The sequence below is a fragment of the Ahaetulla prasina genome, chromosome 3, assembly GCF_028640845.1.
Source record: "Ahaetulla prasina isolate Xishuangbanna chromosome 3, ASM2864084v1, whole genome shotgun sequence".
Lineage (NCBI taxonomy): Eukaryota > Metazoa > Chordata > Lepidosauria > Squamata > Colubridae > Ahaetulla > Ahaetulla prasina.
This window is the reverse complement of record NC_080541.1, coordinates 106,321,545-106,344,626: the sequence shown is the minus strand read 5'-3', so window position 1 is coordinate 106,344,626 and position 23,082 is coordinate 106,321,545.

Below are 23,082 nucleotides of genomic sequence, written 5' to 3'. Positions count from 1 at the left end.
ACTAAGAACTATAACAGTCATATTCACCTGGACTCTGCACCTGAACTGTAGGATCTTATTCCCAGGATTTATGGCAATCCTTTTGGCTGCATCCTCACCACATTAACCCAGCTATTTAAAGACTTATGGCCAGAGCACCAGCTTATTGTTGTGATTTGTGTTTTACCATATTATGAAAACCCTGTCTGTTTGGTAGTGGGTGGTGTAATGTATTTGGGGTGTGCTGGAATGCTCAGGGTCACATGTAAGATGTTTGTTGTGTTTGGGGGATTAACCTTTATTTATTTTATTTATTTATTTATTTATTTTGTCACACAGTATATATAAGCGTAAGCATGAAATAACTATACAATATATAAGTATATATATAAGTATGAGTATATAATAACTAAATTAATTGGATATAATGAAAGGAAACAATAGGACAGGAACGGTAGGCACTCTTGTGCTCTTATGCACGCCCCTTATAGACCTCTTAGGAATGGGGTGAGGTCAATAGTAGACAGTTTTTGGTTGAAGATTTTGGGATTTTGAGTAGAGACCACGGAGTCAGGTAATGAGTTCCAAGCATTAACAACTCTGTTACTTAACCTTGTTAAGAAAAGTTGACCGGTAATAATGGAATGGCATTGGACACATTGGCAAAAATGACAAAGGAAGGAAACTCTCAGAGGAGGAGTATTAGAAGAGAAAAAAAAGAAAGAAGAAAGAGTAGCAGGAAAAAGGGGGAAGGGGATGGATTTTGGAGATAAGAGGAACTCAGGGGAAGGTTTTATCGATATGGTTAGACTTGAATTATGGAACACATTTTTATAAAGCAAGTTATTGTCATTTGTTAAAGCCAAAAAATTCCAAATCAACCGATCTGGAAGGCTGCAGAGTTCTAGTCTACTATGAATTATGAATATAGTAGGTTCACCTGCTATAGCATACAACTCAACTGTGGTCTCAGACTGTTGATATCAAATCCAGGCCCAATATAGCAATAACTATTCATCCTTGAAAACAAATACTGAGGTTATACATTCATCTTTCAGGTCCAACAAAGAAAACAAGCTCATATTCATATTTTTAGAGAACAGATAGGATGGTCAATACACACACACACACAAATCAAAGGCAAGTCAGTAGGCATTTTTAAGGACAAAAATTGATTTACTACCATAAAAGCATTTTAGTTGATTTAAAAAAACATCGTTCAGAAAAAGGCTACTCAGAATCGCCTTATCAGTGAGATGGGTATCTTATAAATTTAATAAATAATAAAAAATAGTTCTCCATTAACTATTTGTGCTTTTTGAGAAATTGGCAGTACCCATTTAATAAGATCTTCAAGGTTCATATGTTTCAGAACTCTAAACAACAGAATCCAATTCAAATTATCAGAGGCCTTCTCTGCATTTAAAAATACCACCATAACTTATTTTTCATTACTTTGTTCAAAATACTCCAAAACATTCAAGACTTTTCTATGATTTTTCATCATTTGTAATGGATCTTATCATTAAAAGGGGGGGAGGGGGTCACTGCTCTAAGCTAAAATTTATCTTAATGAGTAAACATGTTAAGCCCATCTTCATAATTGGTTTTTTTAATTGAAATCTTAAGTTACACATCCTATGAATGGAGAGCCATTTGGAATTTACAAAACCTGGAGTTTAACAGTGTGAGGTAGAATCAGGCTTATATGTTCTTCAGTCAGTTTTCTGTTGTATGAACAGATATCATTCATGAGTCTAATGTGTAACTGTGTGTGTTAACTGTACTTTTTGGTGCTTAAAGCTACTCTAACAAATGTTTTAAAAAACATTATCCCTGATAGGTTTGACACTTCTGTCAAAATTTAAAATTTAGATTTTTATATCAGAACTTGCATATAAAAATCATCCCACTTCTTTAAATTGTCACCTGACATAATGTATTATAATTCATTTTTTTAAAGTAACATACAAATATTTAAATTTGCCTATGAAAAATAGCAAATAACTGTTTATCTGCACCTGTTTCAAACTCTTGTAGGATTTTCTACACAATCTGGCAGCAGTGCCGTCAAAGAAATAAACCTCTAGTGAAGAAAGCAATTTCCTGGCCTAGGGTGTCATTTGTCTCTTATTTAAACAAAAGCAACAAAAAAAAAGTTTCAAGGATCAAATATTTTCATTTAAGGTGTGACTAATGAAGGGTTTAAGTTCGGGGTTAAGACAAATTATCAATCAGTGACCAAAGTTCTGCTCATTTTCTCTTTCACTTTGGTAGATTACCTGAAAAAATAATAAATTAGTTAGCATTACAGGTGCTTTTCTATTTTAAGAGAAGGTAGTGAACTTTCATTTATTACCATCCAATCCATGTTGCTGAAAGTCAAATCTCTCTGTTTTTTGCTTGCTGTTAGTCCAGACCATGAGGCAATCAAGCCATAAGGGTCATTTTCTGCATGAGCTAACCTTTTCCTCCGCTATAGTTTGAAGCTTTGTTGACAATAAGATGCTCAGTGGGAACATTAAATTAACACTCCATATTCGTGCCTGTAAATTTACTGACAGGCTGAGGAAAAGTCAGGGAAAACAAACACTTCATCATTTCTGCTTCATTTAGCCTGTGAAGGGGAGCACTCTCACCTGCAGTGAAGAGAGGTCAGGGCAGATGGGGATAATTTTAATCTGACTCTCAGCTGAGTCTTTAGTTGTAGTGGATTGTGTTACACTCTCTGCTTAAAGTACAGATGAGAGGGAGATGAATGCAAGAAAAATCATCCTAAGTATTAGGTGAAATGCATCAGGGAGAGTTTGTTCTAGATAGTAATGTGAAACAAAAGAAGGACTGTGCAAAGTGATTAAAGATAGGAACAGCTTAAATATTAATTTGTATTGGTGTACTTTCCACCAGCGAAACATTAAGTAAAAACCCTTAAAATAAAATGTACCATCCCTGTAAATAGAGCAGCGCATAATTATTCTCTATGTTCCATTTTTATTTTAATTAAGTACAGTAGTATGTATGTGTTTTAGAAAGAGGATAGAATAGTTATCTGTAAAAGCTGCTTTGGAAAATAAATTATTTTTAAAGCATTGCAAACTCATGCAGTTAAAAATTGAATTAAAATGCATATATACACAGTTCATATGTCCAAACAGAACGGAACAGCTATATGCATATAGAAGAATTGATCAGCACATGGAGGTCAGGAGCTAGTGTTTTCCTTAGGGCTACCATATCTGTATGACCACTAAAGGATCACAGAGTCTATTTTTTTCCCTGCCATCTACTGGTCACCTAGATTTTTGCAGCTCTAGCACATGTTCTGCATGAGTCCTAATGGATGGGTTCTCATGAGTGAAAACTGTATAGGATTAGTAACAAGATGTAAGTGTTCCAAGGTTTGTTCTTCAGGGCATCTCAGTTACATTCAATGGCCTGTGTACAAGCCATTGAATAGCTCCCTGCCAGAGACATCCACAGCATTGGAGTACTTCATCAAAATGATAACAGCACCATTGTCCCACCTCAAGGCAAGCCCTGCCTCTTTTGTAGATGCATGCAACTTCATACCATACAAACAAGAGAAGCAGAACAGCAAAGACCTCGCTCTGCTTTCTTCGCAAGGATAGTTACGTTTTCTTAGATTATTCAAATATATTATGTAAATGAGGGACAAATAGACACAAGAAAAGGATTCTCCCAAAGCAGATGAAACTATTTAGCAATGCCAAATAATGCCCTTGAAAACTCTTGTGCAAATAAAAACAGAGATAGACCACTAGGTCACCTTTGCTAAAAAAAAAAACTCCCTATGAGGTTTTCTTTTTCCTAAATTGAAATTATTCCAGCTGTTTTTTCCCTTGATATTCTTTGTTCCTTTTTCATAAAGTCTTTAAGTAATAGACTTGAATTAACTTCCCATACTACAGGTAAATTGCTCTGTTTTGTACCTAAAGAATAGGGTTAAAATGCCTTAAATGAACAAATTAAATAATTACTGTTATAAATGTTATCTCACTCCCAGCACTGCAATTTCTCACTGCAATTTTTCAGAGGGCAGCCAATGAAAATTGTGGGGGGAGGGAGAAGGGGAGGAGATTTGCACTAAGCCTTGGTCATTACAAAACAAAAAACAAAAACAAGAATCAAACAAATTAAAAGAACCAAACCAAAACCTAAAAAAACCCTAGAAACTTTCTAAAACCAAAACACTGAGCATAGTTTTGATAAAGGAAGTGTTCCAAAGGAGAGCAGAATGTTTTTGACGTAAAAGCATCATAATGGATCAAAGCAAAAAAAATTCATTATTTTACTCTCATTATGCCCAGCCATTCCCATAACCAATACTGAGATACATATAGCAGCACTGATAATATTGTAAGTAGTGAAAACCATTGACATCCATACTCTCCATGAAGCAATCTAATCAATTTTTAGTATTCTACTGAAGGCAAGGATAGTATCACTTGTATAGTGAGCTCCACAGTTTACCCATGTATGTGTGAACAAGTACTTTGTTTAAAATACGTTTGTGCCTCCAGATTACCCCCCCCCCCGTTATAACATTTTCTTGAAAAAAATTGCACAAAATAAAAAAGCAGAATGAATCAATACAATAAAATGCAACAGTTGTAATTCAATTGCAACTACAAACTAGTAAGACCTTAATAAAACATAGTTATGAAAAGACAATAGGTAACAGGGATGACTGATGCCCGTTAGGATGAATAGGTCAAAAGAAAAAAATAGCCAACAGCAATAAGAAGCAACTAATTCTGTTTGGACCCATCCTTATCCTTGCGGCGGCACTGAGAACAATTCATTAACAATTCACACAACATAGCTGATTTTTAAAATAATCCTTTGAAGTACACTTGACATGTTTCTCTACTTGGTGGACTTGTTGTGTCTTGTCCGCTCTCACCGCAGCCGGGGTCTGCTTATCTGCTCCCGAACATGGAGGAATGTATGCCTCCCGGCCCCAGCCCTGGCTCCATGCCCAGACAAGCTGCAGAGGAGGGGGCACCTCCCGGTCCCAGCCCTGGCTCCATGCCCAAGCAGGCTGCAGAGGAGGGAGCATCCCCCAGCCCCAGCCCTGGCTCCATGCCCAGGCAAACGGAACAGCTAGACCCCTCCCCCTCCTCCACAGCATGTGAGCCTGAAGAAAGTTTACTTCCAACAGCCGATTGGAGTGACCCTCGCATCAGAAGATTGGATAGGCGGAGGCAACAGAAGGAAGGGAGGGGCAGGCCTTAATGAGTGCTGAGTCATGGAGCCACACCCCATGGCCTATATAAAGGATCTGCTTTCTGGCAGTCTCTGAGTCAGGCAAAGTCGAACTTATCTTGCTGAAGTCACTAACTGGTCTCCTGCCTGCTCTGAGGACTTTGCTAGGACTTTGGGCAGAGCTGCAGAGGCAAGCCTGATTCGGATTTCCCTGACCTGGCCGTCAGCGGAGGAGTGGGACACGACAGGACTACTAGAAATAAGGCATGGTTTGAAAGCTCACTACAGTTTTCGGCCGTCTCTATTGTCCAATTAGGTCACCATTTTGGAGTGAGAAAGAGAAGCCTTGGGGATAAAATGGCACCAGAGGCATTTGTTCAAATCGTACATGCTCCATCCCATCTAGCGCACAGGTCATAATGTTACATAGGACAAGTCATGCACGCTCCAGTCCTTCAATCACACAGATACAGGACGATTGATTTTAGAGAAGTCATCTTTTCTGACCAAGGTGCTTTCCAGCCTCCTGGAGCATTATTATTATTATTATTATTATTTTATTATTTATTCGATTTTTATACCGCCCTTCTCCCGAAGGACTCAGGGCGGTGTACAGCCAAAATAAAACAAACAATACAATATACAATTAAAACCCGAATAAAAAAACTTATTACACCATTGGCCTAAGACTTTAAAACCTATAAAACTAAAAAAACCATTAAAATTCATGATAAAAATTTTAAAAACCCAATAAAAACCCAATAAAATTTAAGCCAGCCCCGTGCGAATAAATAGATGTGTTTTCAATTTGCGGCGAAAGGTCCGAAGGTCAGGTATTTGGCGTAAACCAGGGGGAAGTTCGTTCCAGAGGTAGGAGCCCCCACAGAGAAGGATCTTCCCCTGGGGGCCGCCAGCCGACATTGTTCGGCGGACGGCACCCTGAGAAGTCCCTCTCTGTGTGAGCGTACGGGTTGGTGGGAGGCATGCAGCAACAGTAGGTGGTCCCGTAAGTACCCAGGCCCTAAGCCATGGAGCGCTTTAAAGGTAGTGACCAAAACCTTAAAGTGCACCCGAAAGACCACAAGTAGCCAGTGCAGTCTGCGCAGGAGTGATGTTACATGGGAGCTACGTGAAGCTCCCTCTATCACCCGCGCAGCTGCGTTCTGGACTAACTGAAGCCTCCAGGTGCACCTCAAGGGGAGCCCCATGTAGAGAGCATTACAATAATCCAAGCGGGAGGTAACAAGGGCATGAGTGACTGTGCACAAGGCATCCCGATCAAGGAAGGGGCGCAACTGACGAACCAGGCGAACCTGGTGAAAGGCCCTCCTGGAGACGGCCGTCAAATGGTCTTCAAACGACAGCCGTTCATCCAGGAGAACACCAAGTTGCGCACTCTTTCCTTTGGGGCCAATAACTCGCCTCCAACAGTCAGCTGTGGCTGCAGCTGACTGAATCGGGGTGCCGGCATCCACAGCCACTCCATCTTGGAGGGATTGAGCTTGAGCCTGTTCCTCCCCATCCAGACCCGTACGGCTTCCAAACACCGGGACAGCACTTCAACAGCTTCATTGGGGTGGCCCAGGATGGAAAAGTACAGCTGAGTGTCATCAGCGTACAGCTGGTATCTCACCCCAAAGCCACTGATGATCTCACCCAGCGGCTTCATATAGATGTTGAACAGGAGGGGTGAGAGAATCGACGCCTGTGGCACCCCACAAGTGAGGCGCCTCGCAGCCGACCTCTGCCCCCCTGTCAACACCATCTGCGACCGGTCGGAGAGATAGGAGGAGAACCACCGGTAAACGGTGCCTCCCATTCCCAACCCCTCCAACCGGCGCAGCAAGATACCATGGTCGATGGTATCAAAAGCCGCTGAGAGATCTAATAGGACCAGGGCAGAGGAATAACCCCTGTCCCTGGCCCTCCAGAGATCATCCACCAACGCGACCAAAGCTGTCTCCGTGCTGTATCCGGGTCGGAAACCGGACTGGAACGGGTCTAGATAGACAGCTTCATCCAGGTATTGGGGTAGCTGCCGCGCCACAGCACTCTCTACAACCTTTGCAACAAAGCGAAGGTTGGAGACCGGACGATAATTACCCAAAATAGCTGGGTCCAGGGAGGGCTTCTTGAGGAGGGGTCTCACCACCGCCTCTTTCAAGGCGGCAGGGAAAACCCCTTCCAACAAAGAAGCGTTGATAATCCCCTGGAGCCAGCCTCAACTCATGGTTTCCTCAATGCCTGTTGTAGAATAGCAATATTGGGTGGGTGATGCTGGCAAATTGCTGTGCTGATCTTCCTTGAATTTCTGTTGGGGAAGGGTGATTCTAGCTCAGTAGAACTAATTTAAAACGAAACTAAATTTTAAAGTTTTTAAATTTGATTTTTAAAAAAAAAATGTTTATGACATTTCTCTGATTACATAAATATCCAAATCAGCATATTTTGAAGTAGCATTTAATTTTTTATGAATGGTACTGGAAAGTTTTCCGTGTTGCTCACTACTGCAATTCCATCATACTGTTGAAGACCGCTGCCAGAAAGGACAGCCTGCTCACATGCCTGAAATATAAGTGAGCAAAGAAAACCCTGATTATTTTGCTCTTTCAAGTACTGTAAATATGTGCTGCTTTCCTCGTAGGGATGGTTTAGGAGAATGCTATGACTGAAAAGGCACACACACAAAGGGAGCAACTTTTTTTTTTAATACAGCAACCCTATTGTCCAGCCCTTTTTTTAAAAACAGGGTAACTTAGGCAATGTCACGAAGAATAGCATCCTCTAATCTTGCTCTATATCCGAGGTGTTTCTGTTTGTTTACTTTGAACTCTTCCAGAAGGCTAGTGAATTGAGCAGGAGTTTTGCTGGCTTTCGACTGTGTGGGAGAGCAGTGGACGAAGTGGGAGTGCGGAGCTAAAAGAGCCTACCAGGTGGTCCCAGAAAGTAGACACACTGTGTCAGCTCAGCTGAAAAGCTTTTGCAATTTGTTGGCTGGAGCCGAAGCCTGGAGGAGGGGATAAGACAGTGGGGTGGCACTGCAATAGCTATTGAGGATCCAGACATCTCTGTGTCCGGCTTGGTTGACTACAATCAGAGCAGTGATTAGACTTCTTTTGATCGCAGGTTTAGCTTTCAGCCTATCAAGGGAATTGGAGAAGGGGGGTTGGGATACATATTAATGTCTTGCACTGGGCCCACATAATTTCCCAAGGGGTCATGGGGTCAGGTTTGTATTTAGTTAGCATTAATGATCTCGTTAGGGATCTGAATGGACCACCGTCCAAGCTCTTTCAGGGATCTGAGCGTATCTGGCCTTCACCTTTCTTTCCCTTCGTTGTGTGGGCTTGCACGGGGCATGAACTGTGATTAATAGACTTCCAGTGCTTAATAATTTGCAAAACAGAATTAAACAAGGAACACAGAGTACAATTGAGATTGGACACAGCAGGGACAAGAGGTTGTTGTAAACAGAACCAGTGCAATCCAAGTGCATGGAATGAAGTAAGATGCTTGCATACAATGTCGCAGCTGGCAACTGGCTGGAGGCCAGTCCTGAGTTTAAGCTCCATAGCTATGCCCAGGTGGTCAGGCTGAGGCTGGTCCTTTTAACTTGGGAAGCTTTATAAAGAGAGGAAGGAGAGAGGGAGAGAGGAAAAGAAGCAGGGAAGGGGGAAGGGACTCCTGCAGTGGGAGAGCAAGCAAGAGGCAACCATTGAATAAGAGAAAAAAAAGAAAGAGATTAAGAAGCTCAGAAAGTGACAAGCAGATAATGGAAACCACTTTCAATAGTAGTAATCCTTGACATACAAGGACAAATATGAATACTTTTGTTCTTGAATTTAGATTAACTTTCAGCTCAGGGGTAAAACTGGAAGTTAGTTCATGTGTTTGTATCTTTTGGTCTACCACACAAAATGAGAGCCTTGTTGTTCACTACTAGTGACCTTGGAGAAGTGGTACTTCAAAGATAATTTGAGGGAGACAATATGGGTTCAGAGGCAAATAAAATAGAGATACTGAGTAATCTCTTTTAAAGGGATCTGTGCTGGTTTTTCTCTGAATCTTATTGGTACAGATATCCAGTATTCTGATGTAGACATGCTATCTTGATTAAATAATGCAGAACTGATATTGCCATACCTTTTGAGAACAATTGGGCTTCACAGAAATATGTTTGATGAAATAACTTTATTCAATATTCATTTTCATTTCAGCTGGAATCAAGTATTGTACATGCAGAAGAAGAGGAAGCATCCAAAGGACAATGAATTCATCTAGCAGGGATTTCTCATCCATAATGAACGGGAATTGCACAAAACCCTTACTATCCTAATCAGAGGTGGAAGACTTTGGGTCTCTGGAAGTGTCAGTAAGCAAGGCCTCTGGTTTAAGGAAAATGGAAGTCATAAACCAACAACATCTGAAGGGCCATTAGTTTCACATCCCTAGTCGATATGAATTGGAATTGCACTTGAATATTCTGCACAACTGCCATTCATTTAACTGAGGCTTGCACAGACCTTCCCAGTGGATGATGCCTAAATGCATGTCAAACAGTTATGCATATTTGATCCCCTTCGAAATCAGCTGGATTTGGGTGTGCAGATGCAATTGCCAGAATGTATTATGAATGAACTATGGCAATTAAATCATATTATATAATGGAAAGGAAACATAATTTATTTATAAAAGAAAATATGATAAACAAGTATATTTTACTCCAGCAGGGAATCAGGATTTCTGCACGAAATGTACATAGTATACTTCCATGAGAAAATGTTAGAATAAAATGTTTAAAGTAATTGTATACGGACATGTTTGAATAAATGTACATTTATTTTCATGCCCATTGTTTTAAAACTGATTAATGTAGAAGTCTTGATGCTGCAGAAAACAAACAACCCTGCAGAGATTTGTTGCTTTTTAATCTGCCTCGCTGGAAGTCTTTCATCAGAAATAAATCAGTGACTTTTTCCTGGTTCTGTAACATTTTCTTTCAATATAGAAATTAAAGCTGAGTTAAACAGAAGACTTAGCTTTTTTCCCATGATATTGTTTGCAAAAGCATACCAATAGGCCAAAACCAGGGAATTCTTCAGAATTACAACATACAGATAGTCCTGAAATTACAACTGGTCACTTAGCAACCTTTTGAAGTTATGACAGATGTACTTAGGAATCAGATTCAAAGTTCTGACAGCTGCCCTTCCCCTGAGGTCATATGACTGCATTTTGGGCTCTCAGCAGCCAGCCTGCATTTATGGCCATTTGCAGCATCCCACAGTCATGTGACCCATAATTTACAATGTTTTTATCAAAAACCAGGGTTTACTTCCATAATGTACCTCTGTGTTCGCTTAATGGTATATAAAAAGTCATAAAATCGGGTATGGACATGTGATGATCTGCTTAACAAGCATCACAACTTATGCCTATAATTGGACTCAGAGGTTGAGGATTAGAAAAGTATGTGTGCAAGTGCCCATTGCTGCCTTCCTTTTTCCAAATAATACTCCCAACCATTAGTAAGAGAAAAAGAGAAACGTTACATTTTTTAATAGTAGTAAGAACAGATACATATCCTGCTATGTTCATCCTGGAATCCTAATCTTTGGACAAAGCCGGTGAGAAAAAGATTCCCTCACATGGCTGAGGAGGAGTGAAAAAAAGGAACCAGAGAGAGACAAGCAGTTACCTATAGCATTTGTTGATGTCATTTAGCCTTCTTGCAGTCATTTATTAGAGTTTTATTGATGTAATCCTTTATGTCCTCTGTTTTGTCCAAGAAGTATGACTGACAGCTTTATTTAGTGGGGATTTTTCTTTGACAGACATCCACGGAAGGCTTCTGTGCCTCTATTAAGGGATGTCAGGTTGTGTGGGGGGAAAGCTTCATTGATTCCCATTAAGCCACCTTGATTTGAGTGAGGGTCTATGTGCGATAACAGGTATATGTTTTTGGCAGGTGCACCTTAGCTTGTCTGCTTATCCACCAGCTGGTGGCTCCTACAGTCTTTTTTTCCAACAGCAGCCAACATTACGACAGGCCTAGTAGGATATCTTTACCACGTGCCAAATTTCTCTCTAATCCAGCTTTCAGGGGCAACATAGCAGCCTGTCATTTAGGTAATTCTTCTTTTTTTCAATGACCACACATCTGCATGCAGACTGTTATTATTGATATTACTTTTGGGGGCCTAGTAGTTGATGTTTTAAAATTCAATGTCTATAATAGCAAAATGACTTAGGGCAGCCAACAGTCTGCTTACCCCACAAAATAATAGTTCAAAACCAACAATAGAAAAATAAAATACACCTGTGTCAAGAACAAGACATGGAATTCATATATTTTATATTTACAATGGATTCGTATGTCCCAATGCTTGCATTACAGAGTTGTTGTCAAATGAAGTTTGAAGTAGTTGACAAATGAGCATTTAAATTTAACACAGAAGACCAGTATTTGGGAGGCAATGTGATTTATTCCACAAAAATTTATTCTAAAGATCAGAGTTGTTGAAGTTATAATATTATGGTTAATGGATATTTCACTATTATGAATCTTCCTTTTTTCAAAAAAAAGAAAACAAAACAAAACGTGGCTTTGTATTTTTCCCCAGTTGGAGTCCATTGGAGTTGGGTGGCTAATAAATTCAAACAAATACATTTAAAAAAAAAAACTCTGAACATTGTGTAAATTAAAAGTTAAGTAAGAAATAAACACAGACTGTAACAGGTGTATATATAGCCAGTAAAATTTCCATATTTTGTCAGAATCAAAAATAACTCCAAAAAATTCTATGCGAATTTTCTTTTAATTAATCTATAAAAATCTCTGGAACCCTCTTGAATATACTTGATTTCTAATTGGGTTATTTTTTTATATAGTACTTAACATAAATATATATGAGGTTTCTGAGGTTTTCGTGGGTGTTTGTATGTAGATCTTTGGTTATTCGGGTTTTCTCCCGCATAAAATTGGAAGTGTCTTGGCGACATTTCGACGAAGTCTCATTCGTCATCTTCAGGCTTCAGCTTCGTGCTTCTGGGAGCAATGTGTGATTGCAGCTGTTTCTTCCTTTTTAACTGCTAGTGGGGGTTTGAACTGATACACCCCCAGCCAATCAGAGCACAAAAAAACCCCCATCCAATCAGAGCACAGCCAAGCTCCCACCCAATCAGTTTTATATATATATATATATATATATATATATATATATATATATATATATAAACACATCTCTTGGGTCAGTACAGAGTCCACTCATCTAATGTGTGAGGGATGATCTGATGAGAACAAATTTCCACAGAAGGAAAGACCAGATGCCTTTTGTCCTATAGTATCCAGTGAATTTCAGTTGTTCAGAGAAACTGGGTTTTGTACTTTAGAGATTTAACAGTGTCATAGTGTCACAAGGATTATACAACATTCAGTGCTAAACTATACTTCGTGAAATTCAACAGCCTGATGCCACAGCATACTAAGACAGGTTCTAGCATTGTCAGTTATTTTTATATTTCTGTATTTTTTATTTTATTTTACAAAACTATTAAATAGCATGGTTGATAAATAGAGAACAAATAGACATCCATGTTTATAAGTGATAATTTTGCATAGCTATATTTTATCATTCTGCAAGAATTAAAAGATGCCCTATGAGCCACAAATCATTATGTCAAGTCCAAACAGTCTTGCCACTTTGCACAAGATGTACAGGCTAAAATCCAGCAAGCACATTCATCTTTATGAGTTTTCTTTTATTCAAGTCATGTCTTTCTACTAAAGCAGAATTCTGTTTTCATTCAGACAAAGGAGAATGACATCGGTCTGCACTTGCAAAAGTAGTTTTATGTAGCTAATGTAGCATATGAACTTTTGGCTAAAAATTCTTTTTTTAAAATATATATCTCTGTCATAGGCCTTGGGTATGCAGGAATTATGGTATAGGGTCTCTTGCTTGAGCAGGGGGTTGGACTAGAAGACCTCCAAGACCCTTTCCAAATCTGTTATCTGTTATGATATCATAGCACAAATGACATAATGGTGCATATTCCTAACTGCAACAATTTGTGCGATGATCTCATTATATCAAGGTAATGATTTTGATGGCAAGGTGGCTTCTTGTTCTTTATGGCTGCATATTGAAGTGCTGATTTCATAGACATGAAGTAGGAGAAGGACTGTCAGACCTTGGGGCGAAGTTAAAAGAGTGATCAGCCTAGAATGGATTTGGATTCACCCAGCCTAGAATGGATTTGGATTCACCCAGCCATAGGTGGATTTGGATTCTGCTGACTCATATCTAATTCCAAGCAGGTGCTGTTAGTTGAGAAGATTCCTGTGCTTATGCTTTGTAGCAATAAATTAGTTTAACTGGCTCACATGATGTTTCATGCCTGACACATATCTATTCATTTTCCTTGGCAGCAATACAGAAATGGTTTGCCTTCTTCTACATTGTGTATGGGTGTGTTTTCAACTTCCCTGCCAAGCCTATGAGCTTAATGTTTTCTGGGGGGTATCTATCCAAATATTAATCAAGTCCAGATAATAACCAGCAATCATTGATAACCCTTAAATTTTGAGAGGGCAAAAATTGAAATTAGCCCATGGATTTGGCTATATATTGTCAAATAGATCTGAGTGTATCTTTTTTGGGAGAAGCTACAGGACAAATTTTAATCTGCTGGTCCTTTACGCCAATGGCCTTTAAACTTAGGTAAACAGAAAAATACATGCAGAACAAGGCAGATTTGTCTATATGATGGAAACAAACAGTGTCACATGTGTTGCTGTACTAGATGGATTGCAACCCTGATCTATTAATACCCTTCTAATCAGATATAGTGGTAAAATTGAGAACAATTATGTAGTCCATCAGATCAATCTTCAATTATTACACTGAAGCTTATTAAATTATTTTCTACTGCCATCTCTGTATATGGTCAAATGTTAAATATATTGTACTAGGAGTTTTAGTATAATTTTGATTCCTGGTCAATGTTTGGCTATTAATAAATATTACCTTTCTAATCTGTATTCTGAACAATTGTCTGGGAATTTAAATACAGGCTTTCTACTAATTTTTTAAAATAGTTTTTAGCTAAACTGGATACTTTTTATTGCTGGTACTATTGATTTTATTACTATGTCGCTACTTTATATTTTTTGGTAAAGTATTATGTAAACTGGATTAGAAGGGATTATTGTGGTAAAAGATAATTTTAATAAAAATAAAATACATATTTTGTAAAACAGAAGTTCAAGGTATTACAAGAATAGGTTTTCAGCACGCAATCACATAAAACACTAACCTATTGACTTTGTTGATTGGCATGATGGGAGTCTTATTCCAACATATAATCAATTAACAATCAGAATAGAGACAATCCAGTTGGAGGAAGCTGGACAAACTTTAAAGAAGTAAAATGCCTTAGTTTAAGACGCTTGAACTAGATGAAAGCCCCCAGTTGATCTTGATAAGAGCTCAGCAGGATTGGACCTGCTTCTACTTGAAAAAAGAAACTACTATGAAATCCCAGTCTGTAGACTGGAACCGGAAGATGAAAAACCATCCTGGAAGATACCAATAACAAAATACTTCTACTACACACAACAACAGCCAAAAAAAAAAAAACCCCACACAAAAAAACACCCTACTCCAGTTCAGAAACACAATATCCAGAAATTGAGTTTAACTTGAAGGGATCTTTACTTAAGATTGTTAAAAGAGCTTTATGGTATTTCTAGGATTGTGCTCAATGTATTTCTCTTGGAGTTGTTTGTTCTTTATTTGAGAGTTGTTCATTTATTCTGCCAAAGCCATGTTTTTGATTTGGAAAAATACAACACCTTACTTCTTTGCAATCTTCTTCCTGATCATCTTTTTGCTTATATTCGGAGCACAGCCCTGGTTATTTCCAATGAATTTTTCTGATTAAGGTCATCAGATGGGGCCTTTTGTATATTTGCACTTTGAAAGCAATTACAAAAAGTTAAGTCCTGCATCAATTGCTACTGTAATAATAATAATTTTAAAAAAAAACCTTACCTAAATGCCTGACTATTCTTTCATTTCAATTCTATATCAGTAACATTTGGATACAATAATTGAGTGGAGTGAAACATTCCATAGGAAATAAGAGTCCATAAGCCATCACCTTTGTGTGGTTGGTGATTTGTCCAATTTCCTCCATTCCTTCAAGGGATGATTACTGAAAGAGAGATCTTTTTCCCTTTTAATCTTGGCTCTGGTTGTGTCTTATTAGCCTCTCTTTGAAGAGTTGGTAATTTAAGTCTGCTTGTTGTCCCAAATGGCCTCTACAAGATAATGACCAAGCACAACCATAGGACCATGTTGCTCTGGCACTGAAGTGGGTGTTTCTGGAAGCCGAGGAAGATCCCTTCCTTCCTGATCAGTGGAGGTTTGCCATCTGATCATGAAAAGCCTGAAGATGCCTAAATTATACCAACTATATTATTATGTCAGATAAGAGGGGATTCACTGTTAAAGTGATCAGGATCTACATACAATCTGGAATGAGTTATGTCTAACCCCAGTTTCAATTCACTGGGGGACTCTAATTGCTTTCATGACTATTATCTAAATTTGAGCTTTAAAAATAAAACCAATATTTCCATTAAAAAGACGATTTGTAAGAACTATGTATCTCTCAAATAACAATTAGGCTAATAATGCAAACATGTTCAGCCTAATAGGAATTTTCTTCCCTTCTGTGGAATTTTGTCTTCAATTTGTTGTGCACTCCACCCCCCCAATAAACTCTCTCCCAACTCCCACAGTATAACGAAGGGCAGAAAACTAAAACTCTGGACACCATTTATAAATAATGAGATGCATTCAGCTATCATGCATTTCTATGAGTTGTGGTAGTTCTTGATGCTCAGGCTGCTCAATGTCTGGTATGCAAATTGGCTTTTCCACATGAAAGCAGATAAAGAGAGGTTTGCTTTCTGAATTCATTATTATTTTGTTTTTTTTGTTACTGATTTATGGATTTGTTCCTGTGGCCAAATAGTTGGAAATCTTGGTGTCTAACATATCATCAACTTCTTGATCATCAAAACTATCTACAATTTTCAACAAAAGCTGATAATCGCTTTCCCTAAAAGTCTGAATAAATACAAGCTTTTCAAAAGCATTCTCATATTTTGCAATTAAGATGGGATAGTAAAGTCATTAAGCATTTTCTCACTTGCCGAGCATGTGATGCTCCAGAACGTTGTGTTAAGCAGTACAGGCCTGCTTTTTTCAGGACATTTTATAATTGGGCCCTTAAAGGCAAATATTTTGGAGACTTCTGCTGGATTGATACAGAAGAAACTGAATTGCAATTCTAGTTCATTTTCCAAGTCAGAAAACTAATTTTGCTTCTAGATTTGAGAGCAAGCCAGTGATGGGATTCAGCCGGTTCTATCCAATTTGGGAGAACCGGTAGCAGCGGCTGCGGGAGGCTCCACCCACCCACCCGGACATCATCATGGCCTGTTTTTTATGTTCTGCACATGCGCAGAAGGTCCTGTGCTTGCGTGGAGGTGGCGCGTGCATTCACATTTGCGAACCGGTAGCAAAGGTAAGTGAATACCACCCCTGGAGCAAGTATATTTTTAATTGCATTACTCACAAGTGATATTTGAGTAACTAGATTTCAGTAGGCCTGGCATGTAGAAGCAATATGGCAACTACTGCTAGCTCTATCTCTGTATCTCTTCTTGCTTCTGTGTTAAAGAAAATGCAAGTTTTGTGTGGCCTTTATGAGTTTCCTCTGCTCCTGTAGTACTTTCAGTACGATGATGTTAATGATATTCAATAGAGTGATGTCATTTCTTCAAACATTTCAGGGTGGGTGGGGGCGAAGGAAAAACTGTTGCAGTTTTCAATTTACATACAAATTATTAATTTAAGGAGGAAAGCATTCACAAGTCTTCTGTGCATTCAGTCTGCTTATAGAATAATAGAAGATGGGTATGGAGTATGACTATGGCCTTTCACAAATACCTTTCACAAATATTAAAATTTGAATTGTGTCAATCCTGTACCCTCAGATATAGTTCTTATACTTTATTATAATATTAAGAAGCATATTTGATGTATTTAATGCACAGTTAACTGTTATTTATTCTCTCCATATGCATTGTATATGTTTATATTCTACATGTATATTTATATAAATTGCTATTAACTAGGTTCATAAAATATCTTTTAAGAGAATAGATGGGAGTCTGATCCAGCTGTACGAGAGAAGAAATGTTTCACGTCTCAAGGAGCACCTTATGGGCACCCTCGACAGCTCTTCCCCTTGTGTACCAGACGCAGAACATAATGGTTTTAAAAAATTAGGACATCTGTTTTGTTTACAATTTATTATCTACTGTGAGTAATGAGATGAATTTTAACACACTGTTAATGAGGCAGTTTCTTGGCAGTTTAGAGAAGTTTCCTTTTGCCTAGTTGAGGTACATAGAGAATAATTTTATAAGACATCAAGTTTCTGATCTATCAATTGCTGTAGCTAAGAGTTATAACAGGATAGTTATAACCAGCTATATGTGTATGAATGCACATATTTATAGGCATGTATGTTAGATATGGTCTATCCCTCCATTCAGTACTAGCAGTAACTTCCCTGGAATTGAATCCATTATTCTTTTGCCCACCATTTTAGTTCGTCATTCCTCCTGCTTTCATTCAAGCTGTTTTAGGATTGAGAATACAACATTGGTGTCCATTCTATAAAAGTCAATCAAGGCAAAGAGCTGCAGATCTTCTGAGGCTGTCCAGACACTATTGCAGATCTTTCAAAGTGGCAAGCAGTAGTAATAGAGACCTTGGATTTCTTCACATCTATTAAGAGACAAACTCTGGCATACATGGCTCTTCCCTAATTTCTTGACCTGTTTTGCTGACAGGTTTCTCTAGGTTAGCAAGAAAATGTTGCCATGCTTCACTTGAGTAGAACCAATAAGAAAGATGTAATTAACAAAAAGCAAGAATATTGTGGAAAACCATTGTGTAATACGGAAATTCTTGATTTTAAGGGAAACAAGAACAGAATGTCACTGAAGATATATAAAGGAACTCCAGAAAGCAGATTTAAATAAATTCAGAACAATAATAAGCTTTCCATGGCAAGAGAAACTTTGGGAAAAGAACTCTCAGAAAGGAAAGATGCTATAAAAGGAGATTCTAAGAACACTACCAGTTAGGGGGGGAAAGAAGCAAAATGTGGATGCATAAAAAGGTTAGTATAGATCTTGTAGAAAGTTAGCAGTCACCTTTCTCCTAGAAGAATGAAATATTCTAGGAAATATTAAAAAGGCAGAATATTATCCCTCCCTGGATGAAAAAAGAAGATACGTGCTCTTGGAAAGCAGTCTCCACCTTTATTAATAGCCCCAGAAAGACTGGGCTATCCTATCTACAAGACAAAAGGGCCAGCTTATCTACAACACAGAAGACCTTCACTCTCAGGACATAATAGGATTAGCTCTCTACCCATTTTACCACATGGTACCTGGGAAGATTACATCACCCAGCAAGACTCAGCCAAGCTTGGGACTCAAGACAACCTACAAAGTTACCCCTCCATGGCCCCATGGGAGTCTGACAACCAATCAGAATACATTTCTTTCATAGGAACAGGAAGCAAGTTCAAAGCCCAAGAGAGGGTATAAATCTCTCTCTCTCATCCATGTGCTCAATTGCCCAGGACCTCAAACCATGTGGTCCTGTCCACCATTAAATCATCTTTCCAACAGCCTCCATGTTTCCAGTGTCTTCCTCCCCACTTGGAAGTGAACCCAGATATACATTTCTTCTAACAATCTGAATAGGATACACACAGAAGGTAGAAGGTCCCAAAATGTATACATACAGCCTGGATTTATAGAGATGGTTTCAAGAAAGATAAAAGAATGAGTGGAGATTAGTAAAGGATGCTAAAGAACCAAAAAAAAAAAAAAAGGGACAATTCAGTTAATTCAGAATAACAAAAGGAGAAAAGAAACAATATACCAGCTGCTCAGTGAAGATTACAAAAGGAGATAATAAAGAAAAAGCAGAATTGCATTACTTCTATTGGACTCAGGAGTTTTTGTTTGTTTGGGGGTTTGTTTATTTTTTTGCAGAAAAGAATAAGAGACCCACCAGGCAATTGTGAAGAATGCTAAAGGATGTTAATTTAAGCTTGACAGAAACATATTTTTCCTATTTGATCATGTCAAATTTTCAGTGCTATTGCTTTGTATTTAAGAAATGTAGCCATTGCCTCCTTCATGGGCCTGGGAGAAAGTAGCTAAACCTGCTGGCTTTGTGCCTAACACAGGACTAGAACTCACAGGAATAATTACTGATATGGAATGAGCTGAAAGCCAGAGCCAGGTGGATAGCACCCTAGGCTATAGACTTAACCTGCTAATGGACCAATTCAACTTCTATTTGTTGGTTTTGAGAACTTCTGAATGACTGAAGAAAGATTTATGCTGCCTCTAATTTAACACAGGGAAACTACAGATTAGATAATTCCATGCAGGCATCACAGAAGTGCAAAATTATTTACTTGGGAAAACAAAAAACAAAAAGAAATTTACAACTCTGTATGGGGAACAAGTATATCTGGTTTGTTAATAGTGAGCATAACAAGGATATTGGAATTATGTTTATGCCAAGGTGAATATACATCAGTTGTTTAAAAAGCAAATGCAGTTTGAGGTTGCATCAATAGAAGAATAGCTTCCAAATCATGCAAAGTAATCATTCACGTATATTTTGGACCAATCAGATCATACCTTAAATACTATATTTAACACTAGGTATCTCTTTAAAAAAATAGGAAAACTAAAATTGAGGAAAGTGAAATAATAAGAATCCAATCTAGCAATTAAATCTTTCAAGGAGGGATTAAAGGAACCGAGGATGTGCAGTCTTGAGAGAATGTCTAAATGAAGATCTATGATACACTTTTTCAGGTCTGGAAGAGGAAACACGTGGAAGAAAAGACCTGTTTTTTCATTGTCCACATCCAGGACATGGGATAATGGCCTTGAGTTACTCAGAAGGTAGATTCCAGCTTAATAGAAGCAGGTTGTAAGGATGAAAGATGTTTAACTATAGAAAAAGCAAGAGAAGTGCTTTTGCTTTGTGCACAGGAAATTTTGTTACTCTTCCCCCCACCCCACTATAATCTGTAACCAATCACATGGTTTAATTTTGTTTTTGAACTGTATTGCATTTTCCCTTGATGAAATTAGACAGGTTGGTGAAACCTAGAATGGATGTAGATGTGGGGACAGCTGATAGGAAGGCTGCATAAAATTCTTCTATATTTGTCCAGCCACAAAATACTGTGAAGCAAGCAGGGTATAGGAACTGCCATTACTCCAATTACAGTGATATCTTGACACTTATTTTTCTGGATTAGGAACTGTATCTTGTATGTTTCACTATTTCTTAAAAAGAGCCTGAACGTTATTTTTTGTAATACATATTGATTTTCTATAGTAATAATTTTCTCACTAGAATTCTTCAGTTATTTACATTTCATTTACTATAGTGCTCAAAATCCAGGCACTCACCAGAATTTTTTAAAGGTTTTTTGATGATGATTATATGCTATCAGGTTGTCGTCTACTCTTAGTGACCATGAAGATAGATTTTCTCCAAGATGATCTATCCCTAACATGAACTTCTACATCTTCCAATGGTACACTGGTTGCTATTGTAACTGAGTCCATGCTGCTGGTCATACCCTTCTCTTCTCTTCTTTTCTACCTCTCCCAGCATTTCTATACCAAGATAGTTTTGTATTTCACCCAAATCTTTTAATTCAAAATTTTTCTCTAATTGATTAGCAAATTCCTTTTTCGGTGACAAATCCTTTGCAATGAAACAAAGATCATCGACAAATGCTAATCATTGATAATCCCCACCTTGTAACTTTCCAGTATATATACAAAGATCAGTCTTGCAACTTTTGAACCCAAGACCCTTCAATGCCATATCTAAACAGATATTCCAATTCCTGGCTGACTGCTTCAGCCCATAAATGGCCTTGTTCAATTTATACACTGTTAGGCTTTTTACTTTCATTCCCTGGTGCTTGAACCATGTAAATTTCTTCCTCTAATTCTGAATTGAGGAATGCAGTGGTTATGTCAAAATGCCAAATTTTATGGCCACGTGCTCTTGCCAATGCTAGTGTGAGTCTTATGCTTTCACTCTTCACCATTGGTGCGAATACCTCATCATAGTGCACATATTTCTTTTGTGAAAAACCTTGTGCTACTAAACTTGCCTATATTGTACCTCATTGTTGGGTAGTACTTTTCTTTTGTACACCCATTTACATCCTACAACTTTGCAACCTTGTGGCAAAGTCATAGATGTGAACACTTTATGTTCACCCATGGATTGCATTTCTTTGTCCATGGCTTCTTTCCACTTCTTTCCACTTTACTTGTTCAATTTTGGGTAGTGCTAATAATTCTAGCCTTTGTCCTGGCTCCTACCACACATTACACACCTTAACTTCACCAGCAGAATACCTATCAGGTGGAATCCCCTTGTTCCATTGCTCTGACTTGCATGGCATTGACTACTCTTGTGTCTCAACCCGCTCTTGCTTCATATCCGAATTGTCATCTTCTCCTGATTCTTGTTCCCTTTTAGCTTCTCCTCCCTGAACTCTGACACTGTCACTAAGTGACTCACCATCACTAAGTAGGTCACTGTCACTAAGTGGATCATCCCAAAAATTGGCTCAATTCTGTTCCAAAACTAGCAGACCTTGAAATGACTATTCTTTTGCTCCCATCATTAAAGTGATAGCTTTTTGAGCCAGGCTCATAGCCTGTAAACCTGAGCTTTCTAGTCTTTGGTTGACCGTTTCCCTTAATTGCTTTTGGAATATGCATCCATGCATTGCTTCCAAACACCCTTAAATGTGCCAGAGATGGCTTTGTCCCATATAGCACTGCATATGGAGTATTATTAATAGAGAAACTCCACAGCCTATTGATTAAATAATTAGCAGTCAACATGGCTTCACCCAGAGGTGGGTTTCAGCAGGTTCTGACCAGTTCTGGAGAACCAGCAGTGGAAATTTTGAGTCGTTCAGAGAATCAGTAGTAAAAATTATAACTGGCCCCACCCCATCTATTCTCTGCCTCCCAATTCCCAGCTGATTGGGAGGAAATGGGGATTTTGCAGTAACCTTCTCCTGGAGTGGGGTGGGAAAGGAGATTTTACAATATCCCTCCCCTGGAGTGGTGTGGGAATGGAGATTTTACAGTATCCTTTCCCTGCCACGCCCACCAAGCCACACCCACAGAACCGGTGGTAAAAAAATTTGAAACCCACCACTGGCTTCATTTCATATGACCTGCTCAGGCCAGAATCCTCCAGCAGTGAGTCCTTCATTGTTTGTAAGACATCATTTAGTCTCTCAACCAATTCATTCTCAGCTGCTGTGTACAGATTTGTGCATCTGTGTTTTATTCCTAACTCTCCCAACCACTGTTGAAACCTTGCTGACATGAATTCTGAACCTCTGTCAAATTTGCAGCTGACATACCTGTTGTTCATATCTCCTTTCTACGAAGCTTACCCATTGCTTACATTTCTGTAGCACCTCTGTTTTATTCTTTAATAAATAGCAGAACCCAAATCTGCTGTAGTCATCTACTATGACCAGTGCATACCTTGCTCCTCTGAAACTGGCTTGCATTGGCCCCACCAAATCTGCATTTATCAGCTCTAGAGCTTTTGTTGATCTCTTCTGTTATTCTGGTCTCTGCAGACATCCTGTCTGTTGTCTAGGAATGAAATGCAATCACTTCCATTGCTCTTCTCTATC